We start from the raw sequence: 23,289 nt of genomic DNA on the forward strand, positions 1-23,289 counted from the left end.
GCAAATGCTAAGGAGTTCAAAGAAATCAGAGATGTCTAAGAAACATAAATGCAAATTCTCAATTTGGAAACCTCAGAAGGGATGACTAATAATTTGTAAAGGGATTTTACAGTTTCAGAAAGTAATTTTGGTGCTACAACCAACTGATATTAGAAAGTGCATTTTTGATCATGGTAAAGGTAAATAAATATATTTTCCTTAGAGAGTAAGAAAAATGTTATAAAGATATTTCATTTTTCACAGTGAGTAATCCCAATATGGATGAATGTGGAACAAATATAATTTCACATATGGGAAGAGACCTCAGTTAAAGTGTCTTCAAATATCTAGAAAAACACTTATATTAAACGTGTAGGGGATATGATTCCCCAAGTATTATGATTCTGATTTAGGGAGGACTTTGTGCATAATTAATTTTTATTTTTTTATACTTTGAAAAGCTATAATGCCCTCTTATCTATGTGAAGTGTTAAAGTTTTCTTCCTTCCTTCCTTCCATCCTTTTTTGGCTAATTTGTCTTCAAATAATATATACATAATTTCTCCAGATTGATAAGGATGTCCAAGCCATGAGTTTCATTGATTTGACAATTTAGAAACTCAGGGTTGCATTCTCCTTGCTCAAGGACATATTATGTGAGCAGAACCATACCTATGAATTTTTGTATTTAGACCAATTGTTCCTTAATGCATCTTTAGCAAATAACAGGAACTGGCCACCAGTGAGGAAAGAGAAACCCAAGAACAATTGAGAGTATTACTAGTTGAGGAGCTAACAAACAAAGAAGAGTCCAGGGAGATAGATACTCCATTATGCCAAGTATTAGCCTTCTGTTTAATTTCTTCCTTGGTAGAAAATACCAAACTTTTGTTTCTATGATTCCGAGGGAGTAAAAATATAGGCAGTGCTGTCTAAATTTGCATTCCTAACTAAAGCCCCTAATTACTCCATCCAAGATCCAGTTAAATACACAGGGATAAAATATGTATTTATACTTTATACCTTCCCCAGAGATAAGTGCCAAACTTTGTATACCATTTCATTTTTGGGAAAAGAGCTAAAATATCTATGGAATATGTATACTCAGTAAGGAAGTACTTCAATATGTCCCATTATATATAAGCGTATATATATATATATATATATATATATATATATATATATATACATATATATATATGTTAAATTTTTATGTATATATAAATTTAACTATTGGAAGGAAGGAAGGAAGGAAGGAAGGAAGAAAAGAAGGAAAGAAGGAAGGACAGAAGGAAGGAAGGGTGGAAGGAAGGATGGAAAGAAGGAAGAAAAGATGGAAGGAAGGAAGGAAGGAAAATATCATCTACTATGTGTCAGGCATGGCACTAAGTGATTTACTTTTTTTTTCCTTTCCATTTAAGCATAGCAACAAGTCTGAGAGGGAGATGCCATTATTTTATCCTCACTTTTAAATTGGTAGCAGAGAGAGTTTAAATTTGTTACCTAAGGTCACACAGCCAATAAATATCTGAGGCCAGAAAGTGAGAATTTATGTTTTTTTTTTATTTGGGGTGGGGAAATATTTACCAATGAAAGAATTGTCTATAGTGACTATTTCCATGACCTCTGATATGTAGTGCAGAAGAAAAAATAATGTACTATTATAAGGAGTCACAAGTTAAATATAAAGTGAGAATGGGAAATGCTCAATAATGGGATAAATGGAGATTTATGGAGGATTTATGCATTGAAGAGGCTTCTTTTTGAGTATTATTGTGAAGCATGAATCAGAGCGTTGTTTATAAGTGAACATGGTACCAAAAAGATTTTATTTTGTATGCTCTAACTTTTAATTAATTAGATGATTGTAAGTAAACATATCTTAAACCAAGTTAGAGCTCCTGATTTTAGGTCCCCATTATAGTAATTATTTGACATTTAAAGAGAACAGAGTCTGGACCTGTGATTTCATCACTATACGAATGCCCAATATTCATGCAAATTGAAATGTTCTCTGCACCTCATAGATTTATAGAGTTGCATAGAGTATTGAAAATGAAAGTGACTTGCTGAAAATTATACAGCCAATTAATCTCTGAGGATAGATGTGAACCAGTCTTCCTTACTCTGAGGCCAGTTTTCTAGCCAAATGTATAAAAATATTAAGCTATCTCATAATGCAATTATCATTACAAAAATTTTGTAAAAGGGAATATATAAGTATTTAGATCATTTGTGAAATTAAAATGTGGTTTTTATGATCTCTAGGTAGACACATAGAGACACACATTCACAAACATATTTATCATAACATTTTTATCTCATGAATTATTCACTTTGATTTTTTTTCTATATGCTGTAAGAGGGAAAAGGGGGGATTTATTTATTTATTTTTTTTAAATATATTTTATTTGATCATTTCCAAGCATTATTCGTTAAAGACATAGATCATTTTCTTTTCCTCCCCCCACCCCCCATAGCCGACGCGTAAGTCCACTGGGCATTAGATGTTTTCTTGATTTGAACCCATTGCTTTGTTGTTAGTATTTGCATTAGAGTGTTCATTTAAAGTCTATCCTCTGTCATGTCCCCTCAACCTCTGTATTCAGGCAGTTGCTTTTTCTCGGTGTTTCCACTCCCATAGTTTATCCTTTGCTTATGAATGGTGTTTTTTTTTCTCCTGGATCCCTGAAAGTTGTTCAGGGACATTACACCGCCCCTAATGTAGAAGTCCATTACGTTCGATTATATCACAGTGTATTAGTCTCTGTGTACAATGTTCTCCTGGTTCTGCTCCTCTCGCTCTGCATCACTTCCTGGAGGTTGTTCCAGTCTCCATGGAACTTCTCCACTTTATTATTCCTTTGAGCACAATAGTATTCCATCACCAACATATACCACAGTTTGTTCAGCCATTCCCCAATTGATGGGCATCCCCTCGTTTTCCAGTTTTGGGCCACCACAAAGAGCGCAGCTATGAATATTTTTGTACAAGTCTTTGTGTCCATTATCTCTTTGGGGTACAGACCCAGCAGTGCTATGGCTGGGTCAAAGGGTAGATATTCTTTTGTCGCCCTTTGGGCATAGTTCCAAATTGCCCTCCAGAATGGTTGGATCAGTTCACAACTCCACCAGCAATGAATTAATGTCCCTACTTTGCCACATCCCCTCCAGCATTCATTACTTTCCTTTGCTGTTATGTTAGCCAATCTGCTAGGTGTGAGGTGATACCTCAGAGTTGTTTTGATTTGCATCTCTCTGATTATAAGAGATGTAGAACACTTCTTCATGTACTTGTTAATAGTTTTGATTTCTTTATCTGAGAACTGCCTATCCATTTCCCTTGCCCATTTATCAATTGGAGAATGGCTTGATTTTTTGTACAATTGATTTAGCTCATTATAAATATGAGTAATTAAACCTTTGTCAGAGGTTTCTATGAAGATTTTTTCCCAATTTGTTGTTTTCCTTCTGATTTTAGTTTTATTGGTTTTGTTTGTACAAAAGCTTTTTAGTTTGATGTAGTCAAAATTATTTATTTTACATTTTGTGATTCTTTCTATATCTTGCTTGGTTTTAAAGCCTTTCCCCTCCCAAAGGTCTGACATGTATACTATTCTGTGTTTACCCAATTTACTTATGGTTTCCTTCTTTATGTTTAAGTCACTCACCCATTTTGAATTTATCTTGGTGTAGGGTGTGAGGTGTTGATCTATTCCTAGTCTCTCCCACACTGTCTTCCAATTTTCCCAGCAGTTTTTATCGAATAGTGGATTTTTGTCCCAAAAGCTGGGATCTTTGGGTTTATCGTATACTGTCTTGCTGAGGTCGTTTTCCCCCAGTCTATTCCACTGATCTTCCTTTCTGTTTCTTAGCCAGTACCAAATTGTTTTGATGACTGCTGCTTTGTAATATAGTTTGAGGTCTGGGACTGCAAGGCCCCCATCATATGTGTTTTTTTTCATTATTTCCCTGGATATCCTTGATCTTTTGTTCTTCCAAATGAACTTTGTTATGGTTTTTTCTAAATCAGTGAAGAAGTATTTTGGTAGTTCAATGGGTATGGCACTAAATAGATAAATAAGTTTGGGTAGGATGGTCATTTTTATTATATTGGCTCGTCCTATCCATGAGCAGTTAATGTTTTTCCAATTGTTCGAGTCTAGTTTTAGTTGTGTGGCGAGTGTTTTGTAGTTGTGTTCATATAGTTCCTGTGTTTGTCTTGGGAGATAGATTCCTAGGTATTTTATTTTGTCTAAGGTGATTTTGAATGGGATTTCTCTTTCTAGTTCTTGCTGCTGAGCTGTGTTGGAGATATATAGAAAAGCTGATGATTTATGTGGGTTTATTTTGTATCCTGCAACTTTGCTAAAGTTGTTGATTATTTCAATTAGCTTTTTGGTTGAATCTCTAGGATTCTTTAAGTAGACCATCATGTCATCCGCAAAGAGTGATAACTTGGTCTCCTCCTTGCCTATTCTGATGCCTTCAATTTCTTTATCTTCTCTAATTGCTACTGCTAGTGTTTCTAGTACAATGTCAAATAGTAGAGGTGATAATGGGCATCCTTGTTTCACTCCTGATCTTATTGGGAATGCATCTAGTTTATCCCCATTGCAGATGATATTAGCTGTTGGTTTTAGATATATACTGTTTATTATTTTTAGGAATGACCCTTCTATTCCTATGCTTTCTAGTGTTTTTAATAGGAATGGGTGTTGTATTTTATCAAAGGCTTTTTCTGCATCTATTGAGATAATCATGTGGTTCTTGCTAGTTTGCTTGTTGATGTGGTCAAGAAAAGGGGGGATTTAAAAGGTTTGGACTTTATTATTTTAGAATAGGGTCACCTGGAATATTATGAAATTCCAAAGAGATTTTATTTACAATTTATTTACAAAATATAGAAAGAGAGAATTAAGAAAATCAGAGAGGATATGCTGAGATATCTAGCCTAAGCACTAAGTAATTTACTCCTGTCCCATGGCTCAACCCAGACAGGGAGAGTTTGTCCTTAGCTGGCAAGGCCTCGACAAAGCTGAGAACCTGGGGAAGTCTCTCTCAAGAGGTAGGTCTCTCCTGAGGCTATTCTCTTCATAAAATCCAGGAAAGAAGTCAACTCTTTTCACTCACAACATGTCAGTCCAGAGGGAGAGATTTAAGAACAGTCTTAACAAAGTACAGATCTCAGGTCCAGTCAACAGATTCTTCTTCAGTCTCCAACTCAAACTCAGAACTCCAGAAGAAGCCTAAGTCCAAGTTGAACTCTCTGAAGATCTCAGATAATTCTCTTCCACAGGAAGTTGTAACTCACCTTTAAAGACACTTTCTTTTGCATCACTTCCTGTGCCTTCCCTTAATTTTATGTTTACCAGTCACAGTTGGAGCTTTGCTTTAAGACTGCCCAGGGGCAGTCAGTTTGATTCTGATTTATCACCCACTATTGCACATGTGGGTCATACACCTTCCCACTAAATGATTAAGTGGAATATTTACATTTTTGGTGATTAAATCTAAAAATGGGTAGGAGAATTAATTTAATTTTCAAAATCAAGAGAGAGTTAATTAATTTAATTTTTACAATCAGGGGAGATAATCTTCACAATGCTTGTTATAAACTTTTGTGATTATTGAAATTTAAATGTCACTTTCTTATTCCATTTTTCACATCCCCACAATACCATTGTGATTTTGGAGAACTAATGCTAGGAAAAAAATCTATTGTCTCTCAATATTAATACTTTTGTAAACTTTGGGTAACTGTCTACATTATTTGTACCAAGTTTTTTTTCCTTAATAAAGGTGGTACTTTTGTTTGGGTAAAGAAATGTTTTGGGGATACATAATCATCAAGATCCTGAATGAATCTACTGCTTTTTGGATACTCTAATTGGCCTGATTTTCTAGTCATGTTTTTTTGTCTTTTGAGCTCTTAAAGACTTAATTGTGCTTCTCCCCTCCACTTTTTCTGTTGCTATTATGTTAAAATTAGCTTAACTAATCATTTTTCCACCTATGATTTGTTGTAAGAATTTTGAATTTTGTGACTACCTGGAATTCCCAAATGTCGTAAATTGTTGTCAGTCTTGAAATGTATGGTTAACCATATATATATGTAAATTTTTCTAAAAATTCTTAGGTTAAATAATAAAGGACAGAAATAGCTTTATTCAATACTTTTGTAAATTAGTGGGACATCATTTTATAGTAGAAAGGGTACTAGTTGGAACTAGTAAGACCTGATTTTACCTTTAATATCTATTAGTTTTGTTAGCTTCATAATTCACTTAACTCTTGTGAGCCTGTTTCTTTATATAAAAAGGGAATATTAGTTGTTTTATCTCCTGAGAATCACATGATAGAAATAGTAGATTGAAGTGTTTAGTATTAAGTAATTCCTTTGCTTCAAATTGCCTATTAGACCTAAGGCAATTCACTGGACTTCTCTGTGTCATCAGCAAATCAAAGACAATGGTTCTCAAAGATTATACTCTAGTACAGTAGTGTGTTACAGTTCTTTTCTTCTGAGAACTATGTGAAATTAATGCTTGTAATCATGTCTGTGTGTTAACCTCTTACCTGAGTCCACAAAGGCCAGCCACTGGAGGAATTGATCAAAAATAAGTGGGAGTGGAATAGATTTCGGAGCTTGAGACTGGAGTTTTCAAGAACGGAGAGGGAAGACTCCTGGGTAATTGTGGGCAGTTGGTTTTCAAACTACCAGTAGTTAATGAAGAGGTTTTAGACCATTACTACTAGTCTTAATCTGGCAGGGTGACTGATCCTTTCTCTCAAGTACAATGTTCAGGTGAAGATAGGGAATAGGTATCTGGGAAGGACAGGGAAGAACAGAGGGAAACTCTGGCTTTAGTCAGATCCCTGATCAGGGATAAGTTATTGAAATTGTGACCCTTTCAGCACCCAGGACAGAGGTATGTAATCTTGAGTACTTTTATGTGTTTTATTGAATTCAGTATGGGGAATTGAGGAACCTGATGGTTGAGGGTACCAAAGGGGCCATTGCCTTTTAATGAGTGTGTTTATTTGTAATTTAATGAATGTGTGAAGTATTGAACTATGTGATTAGTCTGAAACTATTCAGGGCATTAGGGAAAACTGTCAACCTTGGTGATGTGTGTGTGTGTGTATATATATATATATATATATATATATATATATATATATATATATATAATAGAGCTAACTAAAGGGGAAAGCTAAAAACTTGGTTTGCTTGTGTGTAAGTAATATTGAGTAAAATAGTTTATGAGAACAGCCCACTGTTTATAGCTAATTGCCTTATGCATAGTGGCTATTTATATCATTAATGTGGCTGGTTAACTTTGTTACATTTTTTATTTTATTATAATGCCAAATTGTTCATATATGTATAATCTTTTATTTACATATTAGAGGTTTTTTCTTCTCATTTAATGAAATTTAGATCCTAAAGCCATTAAACATAAAGTAATTAACATTCAAAACTTGATTTTCACATTTTAATAAACTCCTATATGACAATATTAAAAATGATAATATTTTAACATCATGGCAATAGACAAACTATAGAATAGAGTAAAAATGGAACTCACCTGGTAATCAGGAGACCTTGGTTCTGTATTTGGCTTTACCATTAATCCAATCTGTTACTTTGGGAATAGATATGTTCTGACAATCATCATGATGTAACTTTGGTTAATCATTTACAAAGTTGGGAAGGACAGCTAACAAACTAAATGAAGAACAGAATTTAAAAAAAAATCTTTATGGACTAGAATTCTTAATTGAGTCAGAAAAAGTATTTTGATTAAAAATGTAAATTATTTTTAAAAATCACCTTGAAAAGTACTGGATTGTGATTTATGTATCAAAAACAGTTCCTGAAAAACATAGCTGGAAAGTTTATTGTAGAACAAGCTTGACATGACTCAATAGTATGACATCAAACCAAAGCAGGCTAATGTAATAGATTTGATCATTCTGGGTAAAGTCCTAAAAGAGAAAAAAAGAGGAATAGAACCAACATTATACTCTGTCCAGTGTAGGTTAAAGCTGAAATAATATGTGCCCTTCTGCATACCCCACCATGGGAGAAATGATGCTAAGTTGAGGGTTCATGGGAAAGCCATTATGATGATGAAGAAAGCACTTTAAATTCATGTGATATCAAGAAGTTTAACTTGGAGAACAGACAGATCAGAAATCAATGTTTTTAATTCTTTGAAGGATTGGCAGCTGCCTGGCCTTGAAGGCTATAATTTGGAATCAAGAATAGAAGTTGCAAATGGGCAAAAGGTCAAAACTTAGCAAAAATACTTTTTAAATTTTAGAGTCCAAAGTGGAATGGTTTGCTTTAGGACTTAGTGGGGCCTCCTCTCATTAAAATTGCTTCACTGATTGCTGAATGGATGAACAAATAAATGTATGCACACATGAATGAAACACTTATTAAGTACCTATGTTTGAAGCACTGTGTTAAGCTAAGGGCAAAAGATAACACTTCTTCCCATTTTCTTTTTTTTTTTTAACCCTTACCTTCCATCTTGGAGTCAATACTGTGGATTGGCTCCAAGGCAGAAGAGGTGTAAGGACTAGGCAATGGGGGTCAAGTGACTTGCCTGGGGTCACACACCTGGGAAGTGTCTGAGGTCAGATTTCAACCCAGGACCTCCTGTCTCCAGGCCTGACTCTCAATCCACTTAGCCACCCATCTGCCCCCTTCTTACCATTTTCTAACAGTTGAAATCTGGTTAGAAAACTTGCAGATCGAATGTTTTTTTCAGGTGTCCTTTGAATGAGGTGGCCATAGGTTTGCTTCAAACTCTGATATTCTGTAATTCTAATCTTCCCCCAATATTTTAATATATACTTAATAAAGTAAAGGGTTAAGCTCTTGGCTAAAAGGAGTGATTATTAGCAAAATTTTGAGGTAGGTAATTGTTTTCTCTCCCAGGATTTTATTTGTTCATATTTCTCTCCTTAGGATAACCTCTGCCATATCTATTCCCTTCTACTCTTATCCAGTTGCTTTGTGTTCTTGGATACTCCACTGGATCAAAAGGAATTCTTAGGAAAGGACCCATCAGTCATGTTCACACTAGTCTGAATATAAGCCACTGTCTTCCTTCTCCAGGGGATCTTTACATTTTAAGAATGACTGCATATAGAAGAATGAAAAAAGAAAGTTTTTTTTTTCCTTTGGTAAGGAAATTTCAAGCATCATTGTTTAGGCTGGGATGCATTTGGGAGATTTTATAAGAATCCTAAGTATCCATAAACAATCATGTCTTTCTGTAGGATAGGCAATTAAGTGTATAATGCTGTTGCCATTTTACATTGGAGCAATTTTCCATGAAATGTGTCAGATGGAGGAAATAATTCAGAGGGATCAATTAATGTTGAAAGGAAGAGGGGATTGTGATTGTGACAAATTTTGTAAATGATACATATGAAAACTACTTATTCTCCTGCTCCTAAAGTGCTGGTGTGCAAAGTCCAGGGAAATCTGAATTATCAGCTGGAACTAAATGTATCACCCACTTACTGAAACTGACCATACAAAATGCCTAGTGAATATGGGTACATTAACTATACATCCCATAACTTTCTTAACATTTGACTTGAAATCAATTTTCAAATGGGTTCTTTAGAGACAATAAAACATTATCCTTTCTTTATCATCATTAGAGGGATTATTTCTACTTAGTTCCTTCAATCTTGTCCTATTGCTATAACTAATTCTCTCCTACTGTTACTGTCTTACCTCTTAAGTGATATCCCATTTACACTACATATAGCTTGCATATATATAGTTTTATAACTTTTGAAATCATTTAATTTGTTAATTATATTAGATTTAAATATACAAGTATATTATATGCATTTATATTTTTACATTACCTCCTCCACTAGACTTTGAGATCTTTGAGAGGAGAGACCATGTTGTAGCATTCTTTTCATTCCTAGTGTTTAGTATAGTAATTGTCACATAGTGGGTACTTAAATGCTTGCTTGCTTGCTTTATTATTACCTGTCTGTGGCACATAGATATTTCCATCATATTTTATTCTTTAGCAAGAGGTAACTCTCCTCCAATTTTTCTCCCATTCCCCATACATATTCCTCTACTTTTTGTGCTAGTGTGCACACAAACACATATTCATTTTGTTTTCACTTTGTCCTATGGCAATGGAAAACATTTCCTATCACATTTTATAGCCCTTTTCTGGACTTTAATTTCCCCAGGAAGTATAAAAAAATCCTTTCCTATATTCAAACTGCTTTGAAGATAGATAGTATGGTAGATCAGAAAAAAATACAAGAATCACACTAAGAAAAAGTCTTTCTTTAAATCCAACTTCTGATAGTTACTATCATTTCGATGTGGGCCTAGTTATTTAACCTCTCTAAGACATAATTTCCACATCTGAAAAATGGAGATACTGTAGTAGTACCTATCTAACAGGATAATGAGACACATATGATATCATGATGATGATGATAACTATTATTTATATAATGATTTTTATTTTAGAAGCACATTTCTTTAATGATATCTCTATACATGACTTTTTCTTTTAAAACATTTATTTTCTTAATTACATATGATAATAATTTTCAACAAGTTTTCTCAAATTATAAGATCCAAATTGTATCCTTCCCTCCTTTTCCTTCCCCCTCCTCATGATGGTAAGCAATTTAATTTGTATACTTTTATTACCATGCTTTCATATTTGTCATTATTGTAAGACAATACTCATATAAAACCAAAACTCCATAATAAAAGCACAAATAAACAAGTGAAAACAGAGTATCCTTTAATCTTCATTCCTACTCCAAAAATTATTTCTCTGGAGGTGGATAGCATTATTTTCAATAAGTCCTTTAGAGTTGTCTTGGATCATTGTATTGCGGAGAATAACAAAGTCTTTCACAGTTGATCATTGTACAATATTGCCCTTACTGTGTTTGGTTATGTTTATTTCATTCTGCATCAGTTCATGTATGTCTCGCTTTTTTTCTGAAATCAGCCTGCTCATCATTTCTTCCAACACAATAACATTCCATCACCATCATATACTACAATTTGTTCAGCAATTCCACAATTGATAGCCATCTATTCAATTTCTAATTCTTTGCCAGCACAAAAAGTACAAGCAGGTTCTTTCTTCTTTTTTAAATCTCTTTGGAATACAGACCTAGGAGTGTTATGGACAGTTTTACAATCTTTTGGGCACAGCACCAAAGTACCCCCCAGAATGGTGGATCATTTTACAATTCTACCAACAATGCATTAGTGTCCAAATTTTGTTACACCCCTCCAACATTTATCCTTCTCCTTTACTTTCATATTGGCCAATATAATAGTATGGGGTGATACCTCAGAGTTGTTTGAATTTTCATTTCTCTAATCAAGAGTGATTTTACAGAGGAAAGTGAAGAACAGAGAGGTTAAGTCACATTTAAGTGTCTACTATAGACCAGGTATTATGCTTATTTACTTGTTTCTGGGCATACAAAGAATCCCCCCAAAACACCACACATACCCCAAAAAACAAATATTGCTTGCAAAGAGCTTATAGTTTAAGGGGGAAGAAAATAAACACAAATCACTATTTACAAATAACATATATTAAAGATAAATTAAAGCTAATTTTAGAGGGAAGACTGACATTAATAGGAATGGGGAGAATTTAGGTGGGATCTAAAGGAAGTCAGGGAGGCCAGGACACAGGGATAAAGAGGTAGACAATAAAATTCATGAGAGACAACCAGTGAAAACATGGTTAGGATATGGAATATCCTAAATGAGAAAACAGAAAGACAATGATTACTACTGCATCATAGAGTATGTGAAAGGTAGTAGGTAGTATGTTGTAAGACCAGAAAAGATAAAAGACCAGATTAGATAGTTTTGAAAGTCAAACAAAATATTTTGCATTTTATCATGGAGGTAGAATATATGTAGCTTTTGGAATTTATTGAGTACAGGAGTAACATGGTCAGACTTTTGCATTAGAAAGCTCTTGTTAACAGTTGAGTGAAGGATATTTGAATTACTTGCCAAAAGTCAAAGAGCTGGATTTGAACACTGGTCTTTCTAAAATTACAACTCTATCACTCCATTTTCTGTACCATCTGCTGTCTAGATAGATCTCTGTAAAATATTTTCTCAAGCTTAAAGTCCTATAGAGATTTAAGTTGTTACAAATGTCTTAATTATTGGCTGCCCTAGTCTGAAGTTTGAATGAGCTGACAATGCCTATTCTTAATGAGCAAGAAACTGAATATTAGGTTACTTTTTCTGTCCACTTGATGGGACTACTCTGGTTTCTGACTTACAAATTAGTATCAGGAAATATGATTTTTGCAGTATAAGAAACTCCTGGGAGAAGAAATTTCCTCTATCAACATTGGTCAACCCCTTCACTGACACTCTGAAATCAAGAAGATAGTTTTCCTGAAATCAAGCTCTGCCCTTTTCCCAAGTTTTCTTATAAAAATAAAAGAATTCTAGAAATACTAAATGTGTTGAATCTATTTCCACTGAGTAATTATTTGAATTCATTCAACAAATATTCATTTAGTTTCTGCTATCTGCAAGGCATTGTAATAGGCTCTAAGGTAAATCAATAACAGTTCATTCTCAAGGAGAACATGGCCTGAGATTGGGAGTGGGGAGAGAGTAAAACAAATACATACATAAACATAATAATAATAATAATAATAATAATAATAATAAAAATATAAGTCAAAGTGTAATAGAGAAGATATAATGATACAGGGAAAATATTCTGATAAAATTTGAAGAAGTAGAATTAATGTGCATTTAAGTTGAGGAAATCAAGTAAAGTCTCACAGAGAAGGTAGTCTTTGAGTTGGGCATTGAATAAAGAGAATTATAATAGACATAATTGTGGGAAGATTTTGTTTCATCCATGTGTGACAGCCATGTGTGTATCATTAATAGAGGTAGGAACATGTTATAGTATAGCGGTTCTCAAAGTAGGATCTGTGGATGCCTGGAAATCCCTGAGACACTTTCAGGATATTTTTTAGGCTAAAATTATTTTCATAATACTAAAACAATATTAAAATGCCCCTTTTTTTGAACTATTTATTTCACAAGATTGGAATTTCTTAAAATATTTTAATCAAAAGAATACATTGCAACAGATTTGATTCAGAAGTAAATATAAGAATCCATGCATTAAATTCAGATATTGAAAAAATTACAAAATATGTAAAATAAAGCCATTCCTCATAGTTTTGAAAATGTTTATTTTTATAAAATGTTATCTATATGAACATGAAATGAATTTATTATTTTAAATGAAAATAATTTAAAATACCAGTTTTGTTTCTAATGTATTAAATATTGAGAGATGTAACCCATATAAACAAAAGCTTTGGAAGTTCTCAATGTTGTTTAAGTATGGAAATGACATCTGAATTTTAAAGGTTTAAGAACCACCATTGTAGTGGATAGTTTGCTCTACTTGAAATCAAAAGGAAACAAGTTTGAGTGTTGCCTCTGCTACTGTTTTGTGTGAACTTGGGTAGTTTTTTAACATTCATGAGCCTCAGTTTCTTTATCTATGAATTTTGGCTATTTTTGAATGGAACTCGAAAAATAGAGAAATTAGAAGAGGGATGGGTTATTAATAGTGGCTAGATTTTACATAGAGATATTTTAAGAGTTGCAAAATACTTTACAAATATCATCTCATTTTATCCTCACTGTAACCCTGGGAGGTAGGTGCCATAATTATCCTCATTTTACAGTTGAAGAGATTGAGTCATACAGAGTTTATGAAATGTGCTTAGAGCCACATAGATAGTAAGTATCTATGGTCTCATTACTTCAGTTCTAGAGCTCTAATATACTTCCTAGTTACCCTATCAAATTGCAGAAGAAAATATAATAAATTATTTTTTAATACTATCAGATTTTTTTCTTCCTGTTTCGAGGAACCTGGTATGGCACACGACTTCTGAGTGCCTATTGAAGGTAGCTTTAGCTTTTCCATAGACAAAATTTGCCTAATTTAAAAATACTTCTACATCCTTTGCTCTAAGGATGCCTACTATTCAATAACACACTTCTCTCATTCCTAAGACATCTAACAGTAAGCTTAACATGCCTAAATCACTCCATAGCAGCAAATTGGCACAGTTTCTTCTCTCCATCTCTGAGTTCCTTTTTGGCACAGCAGTTCCAATGAATTAGAATGGAACTTTCAAGATAGAAGTCACATCTGTGGTAGCCTCAAAGCAATGTCTTTTTATTTTCTTTTTAACACTGATGATTGTTGTCTCCTTGCTATAAAAAGTCACAGTATCAGGAGACCCATAAGCTCTCTGTAACCTCGACTTTTCTTGCACCTGAAATCTCTAGTATTTGGCTCATTGGTTCTGTCACAAAAATTGGAGATGTTGGGGTTAGAGTAGTCCTTCAGTGTAATACTAGTTCTTGATTCAGGGATGAACCTCATGTAAGGAGATCATTTTACTTTAACCTTGAGCAAATGTTGACACTTTATTTGGGATAACGACAACAACAAATATCAAACAGCAACAAACAAATATATGTTGCTGCAAAGTACGATAGAGTGCCAGATGTACAGTCTGAAAGAACTGGTTGCACACCTTGCCTCTATACTAGCTAGGTGACTCTGGGTGAATAACATTTTTGTGCCTCAAGTCACAACCTATTAAGTCGTGGACTGGTTGTAGGGTGCATTGCTGGGGGAAGTTTTTACATTGAGTTTTTCATCCTAACCAAGTCACATATACTTGCACATTTTCAGGAACGATAACTTATTTATCTCTTTTATATAGCATTTGAAGGTTTACTTAATGCTTCCTTAAACAGTCCTACAAGTGAACTAATGTAATATTATTACTCATTTGATAGATGAGATAACTGAGACTGAGCTGATGTACACAGGATTTAGTGACTATAATTAACTGAACACCACTAATAAATGAAGACAGGAGATAAGGTGGGCACATCAAGTCAAGTTAAAAGAACAAGCATTTATCAAAGCACCTACCAGGTGACCAACAATTTCTTAAATGCTGGAGATACAAAGAAAGGTTAAAAATGTCCCTGACTTCAAAGGAATTCACAATTTAGTGCAGGAAGGTATGCTAAATTTAAACAATGAATAACTGTTTGAGTCCATGCTTGATCACTTACCATCTGTGTAACTGAAAAGTTACCTTAGTTCTCTGAGCCTCAGTTTCCTTTTCTATAAAATGAGGTTAAACTCAATGAACACTAAGACCTCTACAACAACCCCTCTGCCTGCCCAGGTGTATCACTGGGGTCCTCTAATCTTTGAAAAAGTGCTCTGCATTTACGTCATGTTAGGCTCTCTGTGTCTTGGTAGTGTATCTTTATTATCCAGAAGCCTTTCAGTGTGCTGCATAGGTTTAATTCTTTTCTGTACTATGTATTTTTTCTAACATCATGATATCTATAAAGGCAACAGCAAAAAGTAAAAGCCACTGAATTTTACAATGTCAAATCTGAGTCAATGTTAATCATTTAATTAGACGATAAATAGAGCAGAGTGATATGATAAATATATTTTACACAAAAAATAAAATAATCATTGGTCCAGAATACACAGAGACCTTATGTTTGTTGCTACAGACAGTGTTCCCAGGATCAGGCATCCAGTTCTTTTCTTTTCCTACTTTACTAACCTTACCACCCAAGGCATAGTTCAACTTCATAGCTTTCATAAAAATGAATTTCCTTTTTTTATTATTTTGAACATAACTTCAGAAAACTGCTATCTCTTATACATGTAGAAAAAAATTGAAGAGAAAAAAAAACCTTCATCTCCACTCATAATATTAAGTTCAAGCTATGAGATTGTTTAAATTATAAAGTCTCCAGTGATCATTTTACAATTCAATTCAATTCATTCTGCAATATATCTTTATCTTGTTCAGTACCAGTGAAACAAAGGCAAAAAATGAAATAGTCCTTGTCATTAATGAGCTTACCTTCTATTGGAAATGTATATATTGCCTGTCTGGAATGCTATAATCAAATGAAAATATTGAACAGAAAATACAGTATGAAGTGTGTATTTGTATTCAGAATGATCTGGTTTAAATCCTGCCTTAGGTATTTATTAGATATATGAACATGGGGAACTCATTTAATCTCTCATTTCAAAAACATGAGCAAAAAAAGAAAAGAACAAAGAAAAGAACAAGCCAGCTTACTGATAAAAATGCTGTATATGATGAAATTTCATTTAAAAAATACTCGCTGGGAAATTGGACATAAAATATGATAGTTTTTGATTTGTCACTTCATTTGGTGTGAATAAGGGGCTGATTTTTTTCAGCACTTTTCCTATCTCCATCTATTTTATGTACCTTTGGAATTGATTGTTACATTATAATTATTACATATTAGAATTGTTACACCCCCAGAACATATTTCCTTTATATATACCTGGTCTAATATAGCTAATTTCTCAATTGTGATCTCTTTAATTCCATTTTTTAACCTTTTCTTTGAATGGCTGTTACTATATTTCCTCCATTGTACTTGAATATTTAAAATATATTATAAAAATATCATGATAAAAAAGATATGCAGTGCTATAGAAGGTGCATACAGAGTCTGAATGCAGATGGAAACATATCATTATTCATTCTATTTCTTCCATGATTTTTCTCTAATATAAGCAACATATGTCTTGTTTCACAACATGATGAATAGGGAATATTTAGTGTATGATAATATGTATTCTGGAAAATATTAATGTATATTTTAAAGATTTTATCAAATCTCTTCCATTTTCAAAAATATTTGTGCCTTTCTTTTTCATCTTCAGTTTTCCTTGGAATGATTTTGAGTAGGTGGACCACATTCCACACTTTATACTCTTAATCCTTCACTACTTAAATTCATGAGAAACAATAATGCTCATTTTCCCCAAAATGTTTCTCAATAAGAATTTACTAAAGAAATCTTAGCTCTTCAACTTATATTGCCCTTGATGACTTTATCTCTGAGATAGAAAAAGTAAAGTAGATTCTGGATAAGTTGCTTTTTATAATTTGTTGTTCTTATTGTTTTCATCATTTATTATATATCTTTCTTCCTTTGTATCATATTTTTCATTATTAATAACATTTTAAATAAGTCAAGACAATTTAAATTTAATTCATATAGTCTATTTTAAAATAATTTTAATTTCTAGTGTTTAGTACATTTTTTATCTTTTATATATCGAAAAAGTTGGTGGTTTGACTATGCCTAGAAAAATAATTTGGGAGTTATTTCTACCTCTAGAAAATTATTCCATATGTTTTATAAGATTTTACCTGTACAATCTAATATATATATTGTTTACTTTCACAATCATAAAGGTAGGACAATAGGAAGTGAGTTATTTGGAAATTAAAATTTGAAAATTAATATTAATTTCTACATGTTAATGAAAATATGTTGAAAAATTTTTAAATGTCTTTCCAATCTGATAAAATATAATCAGTTTCATTTTTGTCATTATGTTAGCTATTGGTAACCATGTACTTTGCCTTTAAATTCTTTTTTCTGAAATAAAGAATTCAGGGTGTGTGGGTGTGAGACTTCTTTTATAATCTTATTATTCTTAAAAAATCTGACCTCTCATCCTTTATTATTGATACACATTGCCAATATATTTCTAGGATTTTTCATTTATTACAATCTTTATAATGAAGCCATCAAGTAGCCATTTCCCTCGCCTATTGTTTTTAGTTGATATCTGTAATTTTAATTGTGAAGGAAACTACTAGTCAGGAATCACCCTTTTTTCATGGAAATGGAATGGAAGTTTAATTATTTAATTAATTAATTTAGAATATTTTCCCATAGCAACATGAATCATGTTCTTTCCCTACCCTCCTGTACCCCCTCCTATAGCCAATGACCAATTCCACTGGGTTTTATATGTGTCATTGATCAAGACCTATTTCCATATTATTAATATTTGCTCTAGGGTAATTGCTTAGAGTCTATATCTCCAAACATGTCCCCAAGGACCTTATGATCAAGCAGTTGTTTTCCTTCTCTGTTTCTACTCCCACAATTCTTTCTTTGAATGTGGATAGCATTCTTACTCATAAGTCCCTCAGAATTGTCCTGGATCATTGAATTGTTGCTATTAGAGAAATCTACTATATTCAATTGTGTCAGTGTATCCATCTCTGTGTATAATGTTCTCTTGGGCCCCCTTTCACTCTGCATCAATTTCTGAAAGCCATTCCAGGTCACATGGAATTCCTCTAGTTCATTATTCCTTTTAGCACAATAATATTCCACCACAAACAGATACAACAATTTCTTCAGCAATTCCCCAATAAAAGGGCATCCCCTCGTTTTCCAATTTTCTGCCACCACAAAGAGTGCAGCTATAAATATTTTTGTTCAAGTCTTTTTCCTTATTATCTTTTTGGGGTACAAACCCAGCAGTGATATGGGTGGATAAAAGAGCAGGCACTCTTTTAATTCCCTTTGGGCATAGTTTCAAATTGCCATCCAGAATGGTTGGATCAATTCACAACTCCACCAGCAATCCATTAATATCCCAATTTTGCCACATCCCCTCCAGCATTCATTACTCTCTTTTGTTGTCATATTAGCCAATCTTCTAGGTGTGAGGTGGTATCTCAGAGTTGTTTTGATTTGCATTTCTCTGATTAAAAGAGATTTAGAATACTTTTTCATGTATCTATTTTTTTTTGAAATTTTTATTTAATCAACTTAGAACATTATTCCTTGGTTACAAGAATCACATTCATTCCCTCCCTTTCCTCTCTCCACCCCTTCCCATAGCCTATGAGCAATTCCACTGGGTTTTAAATGTGTCCTTGATAAGAACCTATTTCCATGTTGTTGATTTTTGCACAGGATGATCATTTATACTCTATATCCCCATTCATATCCCCCTACACCTATGTAATCAAGCAGTTGTTTTCTTTGGTGTTTCTACTCCCACAATTTTTCCTCTGAATGTGGATAGTGTTCTTTCTAGTAGATCCCTCTGAGTTGTTCAGGATCACTGCATTACCACTAATGGAGGAGTCCATTACATTCCATTGTATCACTGTGTATCAGTCTCCATGTATAATGTTCTCCTGTTTCTGCTCCTCTCCCTCTGCATCAATTCCTGGAGGTCATTCCAGTTCCCAAGGAATTCCTCCAGTTAATTATTCCTTTGAGCACAATAGTATTCCATCACCAAATTATACCACAATTTGTTCAGCCATTCCCCAATTGAAGGGCATCCCCTCATTTTCCAATTTTTTGCCACCATGAAGAGCTCAGCTATTTCATGTACTTATTGACAGTTTTGATTTCTTTATCTGAAAATTGCCTATTCATGTCCTTTGCCCATTTATCAATTGAGGAATGGCTTAATTTTTGTACAAATGATTTATATCTTTATAAATTTGAGTAATTAGAATTTTGTCAGAGGCTTTTGTTATAAAGATTTTCCCCCAATTTGTTGCTTCCCTTCTAATTTTGGTTGCATTGATTTTGTTTGTACAAAACCTTTTAAATTTAATGTAATCAAAATTATTCATTTTACATTTTGGAATATTCTCTACCTCTTGCTTGGTATTAAAATCTTTCATTTCCCATAGATCCGACAGGTAAACCATTCTATGTTCACCTAATTTACTTATAGTTTCCTTCTTTATATTTAAGTCATTCACCTACTCTGAATTCATCTTGGTGTTGTGTGTGAGATGTTGATCTAAATTCAATTTCTCCCATACTGTTTTCCAATTTTCCCTGCAGTTTTTTCAAATACTGGGTTTTTGTCCCAAAAGCTGGGATCATTGGGTTAATCATACACTATCATGCTGGGGTCATTTACCCCAAGTCTATTCCACTGATCCTTTTTTCTGTCTCTTAGCCAGTACCATATTGTTTTGATGACCACTGCTTTATAGTACAGTATAAGATCTGGTACTTCTAGGCCAATCTCCACATTTTTTTCCATTATTTCCCTTGATATTCTTGATCTTTTCTTCTTCCAAATAAACTTTGTTATAATTATTTTTAATTCAGTAAAAAAGTTTCTTGTTAGTTTGATAGGTATGGCACTGAAATAAGTATATTAATTTGTGTAGGATTGTCATTTTTATTATATTAACTCATCCTACTCATGAGTAATTAGTGTTTTTCCAATTGTTTAGAACTAGTTTTAATGGAATGGAAAATGTTTTATAGTTGTATTCATATAATTTCTGTGTTTGTCTTGGCAAATAGATTCCTAAATATTTTATATTACTGGGGTGATTTTAAATGGATGTTCTCTTTCTAATTCTTTCTGATGTGTTGCAAATATATAGAAATGCTGATGATTTATGTGGGTTTATTTTGTATCCTGCAATTTTACTAAAGTTGTTGATTATTTCCACTAGATTTTTAGTTGATTCTTTAGGATTCTTTAAGTAGACCATAATATCATCTGCAGAGTGATAGTTTAGTCTCCTCATTGTCTATTTTAACACCTTTAATTTATTTTTCTTTTCTGATTGCTACTGCTAATATTTCTAGTACAATGTTAAATAATAGAGGAGATAATGGGCATCCTTGTTTTACTCTTGATCTTATTGGGATTTATCCCCATTGCAGATGATGCTTGCTGATGGTTTTAAAAATATACTATTCATTATTTTAGGAAAGGTCCTTCTATTCCTATACTTTGTAGTGTTTTCAATAGTAATGAGTCTTGTAGTTTGTCAAAGGCTTTTTCTGTATCTATTGAGATAATCATGACTTTTGTTGGTTTGCTTGTTGATGTGGTCAGTTATGTGGATGGTTTTCCTAATATTTAACCATCCTTTCATTCCTGGTATAAATCACACCTGGTTATAATGAATAACCCTCATGATCACTTTCTGGAGTGTTTTTGCTAGTATTCTATTTAAGATTTTTGCAGCTATGTTCATTCAGAGGTTTGATCTAGAGTTTTCTTTCTCTGTTTTTGAACTGTCTTGCTTTGGAATCAGTACAATATTTGTGTCATAAAACAAATTTGGTAGAACTCCTTCTTTGCTTATTTTGTTGAATAATTTTTATAGTAGGGAAAACCCTTTTACCAATTGCTAGTAATAAATTGCTCTGCAAGTTGGATTCTTAGCTGATTTAATTAAATTTTTTTCTGGAATAATTAATAGAATTTTATGAAACCTTCATCTTTTCCCACAAATATTGGTAGATCAATTTTACTACAATAATAGATGACCAACCTTCTCATTAAATGATATTGTTGCCTTGGTGTCCATGATAAAGCTATTTCACCCATATTTTTATTTGTATTTCTGAAGAGATTTCATGAGTCATCCTTCTATTTTAGGACAACTCTTTTTTAATCATTCCTGGGTTTTTGTTTTTAGTGACCCTGTAAGAACAGATAAAATTCAATTCCCCTAATAGTATTCAACTTGTTGGTTTTACACACACACAGAGATATTCACACTCACACATATATCTATTTGGAGATTACTCAAGAATATATCTATAACTCTCTCTATATAAACAAAAAGGTAAGGGGGGAGAAGGAGGAAGAGAGACAGACAGACAGACATTCAGACAGACAGAGAGATAGAGACAGAGACAAAGACAGAGACAGCTCAGAGACAGAGATAGAGACAGAGAGAGACAGAGACAGAGACAGAGAGAGACAGAGATAGAAGCAGAGAGAGAGATTGAGAGTGCTTATTTTCTGCTCCTCTTATAGAGACTAAATGTTGAATTAATCTCCTTGAGACACTTTCTTTTAATAATGAATATTTCTTTTGCTTCAGGAACCTGAAGTATTTTTCATATCTCCTGTCCTGAGAATAAGACCAAATTGGGGTCTTTTCTTTTGCCCCATTGCCAGTTTTTTTAGAGGACCAAAGAGCACTGCCTCTATTACGTTTAATTCAGCAAACAGTTATTAATTCCTTTCTGTGACTAGGCACTAAAGATATAAAGATATAAAGTAAGGTTTTTCCATGTCAGATAATTTATATTATATTTAAGAGAGAACTTAACAATGGGTTAGGTGTTTCTTACTTCTTTTGATCTTCATTCACATTTTAGAAGGGGATGCTTTTTGGAGGTCCCTTTTATAAGTATGACATCTCAATGAATCAGACTGAAATAAAACTTTTCTCCCCATGTGGCAGCCACAATGACAAATGGAACTTAATGCTAGATGTTTTCAGGCAGGCATTATATCTAGTTTCTGCATAATGACATACCAGAATTTGCTGCAGAGGGTTTGAACAGTGGCAAAATTTTGCATAGGATATTCCTAGTACCTCTGGCTCAGCTCATCTTTTTTTGAAGAATTGTCTGGCAGGGAATGGCATTAAAATTACAGAGCAAACGTACCCTGTTAGACTACATAAATTGACTTTCATTTCCTAAACCATTTTTTAATGATTAAAAATGTTTTCTTTGAATTCTAAGTCTTTGATGAATCATCTTCTATGAGAGTAGAGGATATTAGAGTCAAAGCTAGATGATGGTATGCTTAATACCCCTATAATTATATTTGTACTTTATGAGTGGTAACTCAACCCGAGATAATATTTGTGTTCTACTACTTCATTCTTACGCATCTGTATTATTTCATCACTCCATTTTTTCTAGCTATTTATCAGTCATTTTGGCCCTGCCCTATTTAATTTCAATGGGAGCCAACTGGAGAAATTTAGATATGTATGTATGTATGGCGTTACCACTCTATTTCCTTCCTAGTTACCCAATCCTTTCACTTTGTTCCTCTGTATTTTTGTTATTCATTCATTTCAGTTATGTCTGACACTTCATGACCCAGTTTGTGGTTTTCTCAGTAAAAGCACTTGGAGTGGTTTGCCATTTCCTTTTCTACTCATTTTACAGATGAGTAACTGAGGCAAACAGCATTATGTGATTTTCACAATCACAAAACTAAATGTGAGAGGCCAGATTTGAACTCGGGAAGATGAACATTTCCGACTTCAGACCCTGCACTTTATCCACTGTAACACTTAGCTTCCCCTTTTCTCTCTGTCCCTGTCTCTTTCCCACACACAGCTCACACAAGCAAGTACATATTTACATACACAAATATGTGTGTAGTATGAGGTTATTCCTGAACCCATTCTTACTTATGGAGCTGTCATCTAAAAGGGATGAGTATTGTTAAGCACAGGCAATTCCCAGCCTGGTTTCTTTCTATCCATTTTTGAGATATTTACTGATAAATTTCAGGAACTTGTAAATGCTAAATGTAATTTCCTCAA

The 23,289-nt window shown here is 33.3% G+C and overlaps 1 protein-coding gene across 2 annotated transcripts in view; it reads left to right on the forward strand.

Annotated features, from left to right (window-relative positions):
- The window catches only part of NRG3 (neuregulin 3), a 1,175,669-nt gene that overhangs the window by 80,220 nt on the left and 1,072,160 nt on the right, over positions 1-23,289 (forward strand). The gene's annotated exons all lie outside the window — the stretch shown is intronic.

This window comes from Monodelphis domestica, chromosome 1 (genome assembly GCF_027887165.1).
Source record: "Monodelphis domestica isolate mMonDom1 chromosome 1, mMonDom1.pri, whole genome shotgun sequence".
In the NCBI taxonomy this organism is placed as follows: Eukaryota; Metazoa; Chordata; class Mammalia; order Didelphimorphia; family Didelphidae; genus Monodelphis; species Monodelphis domestica.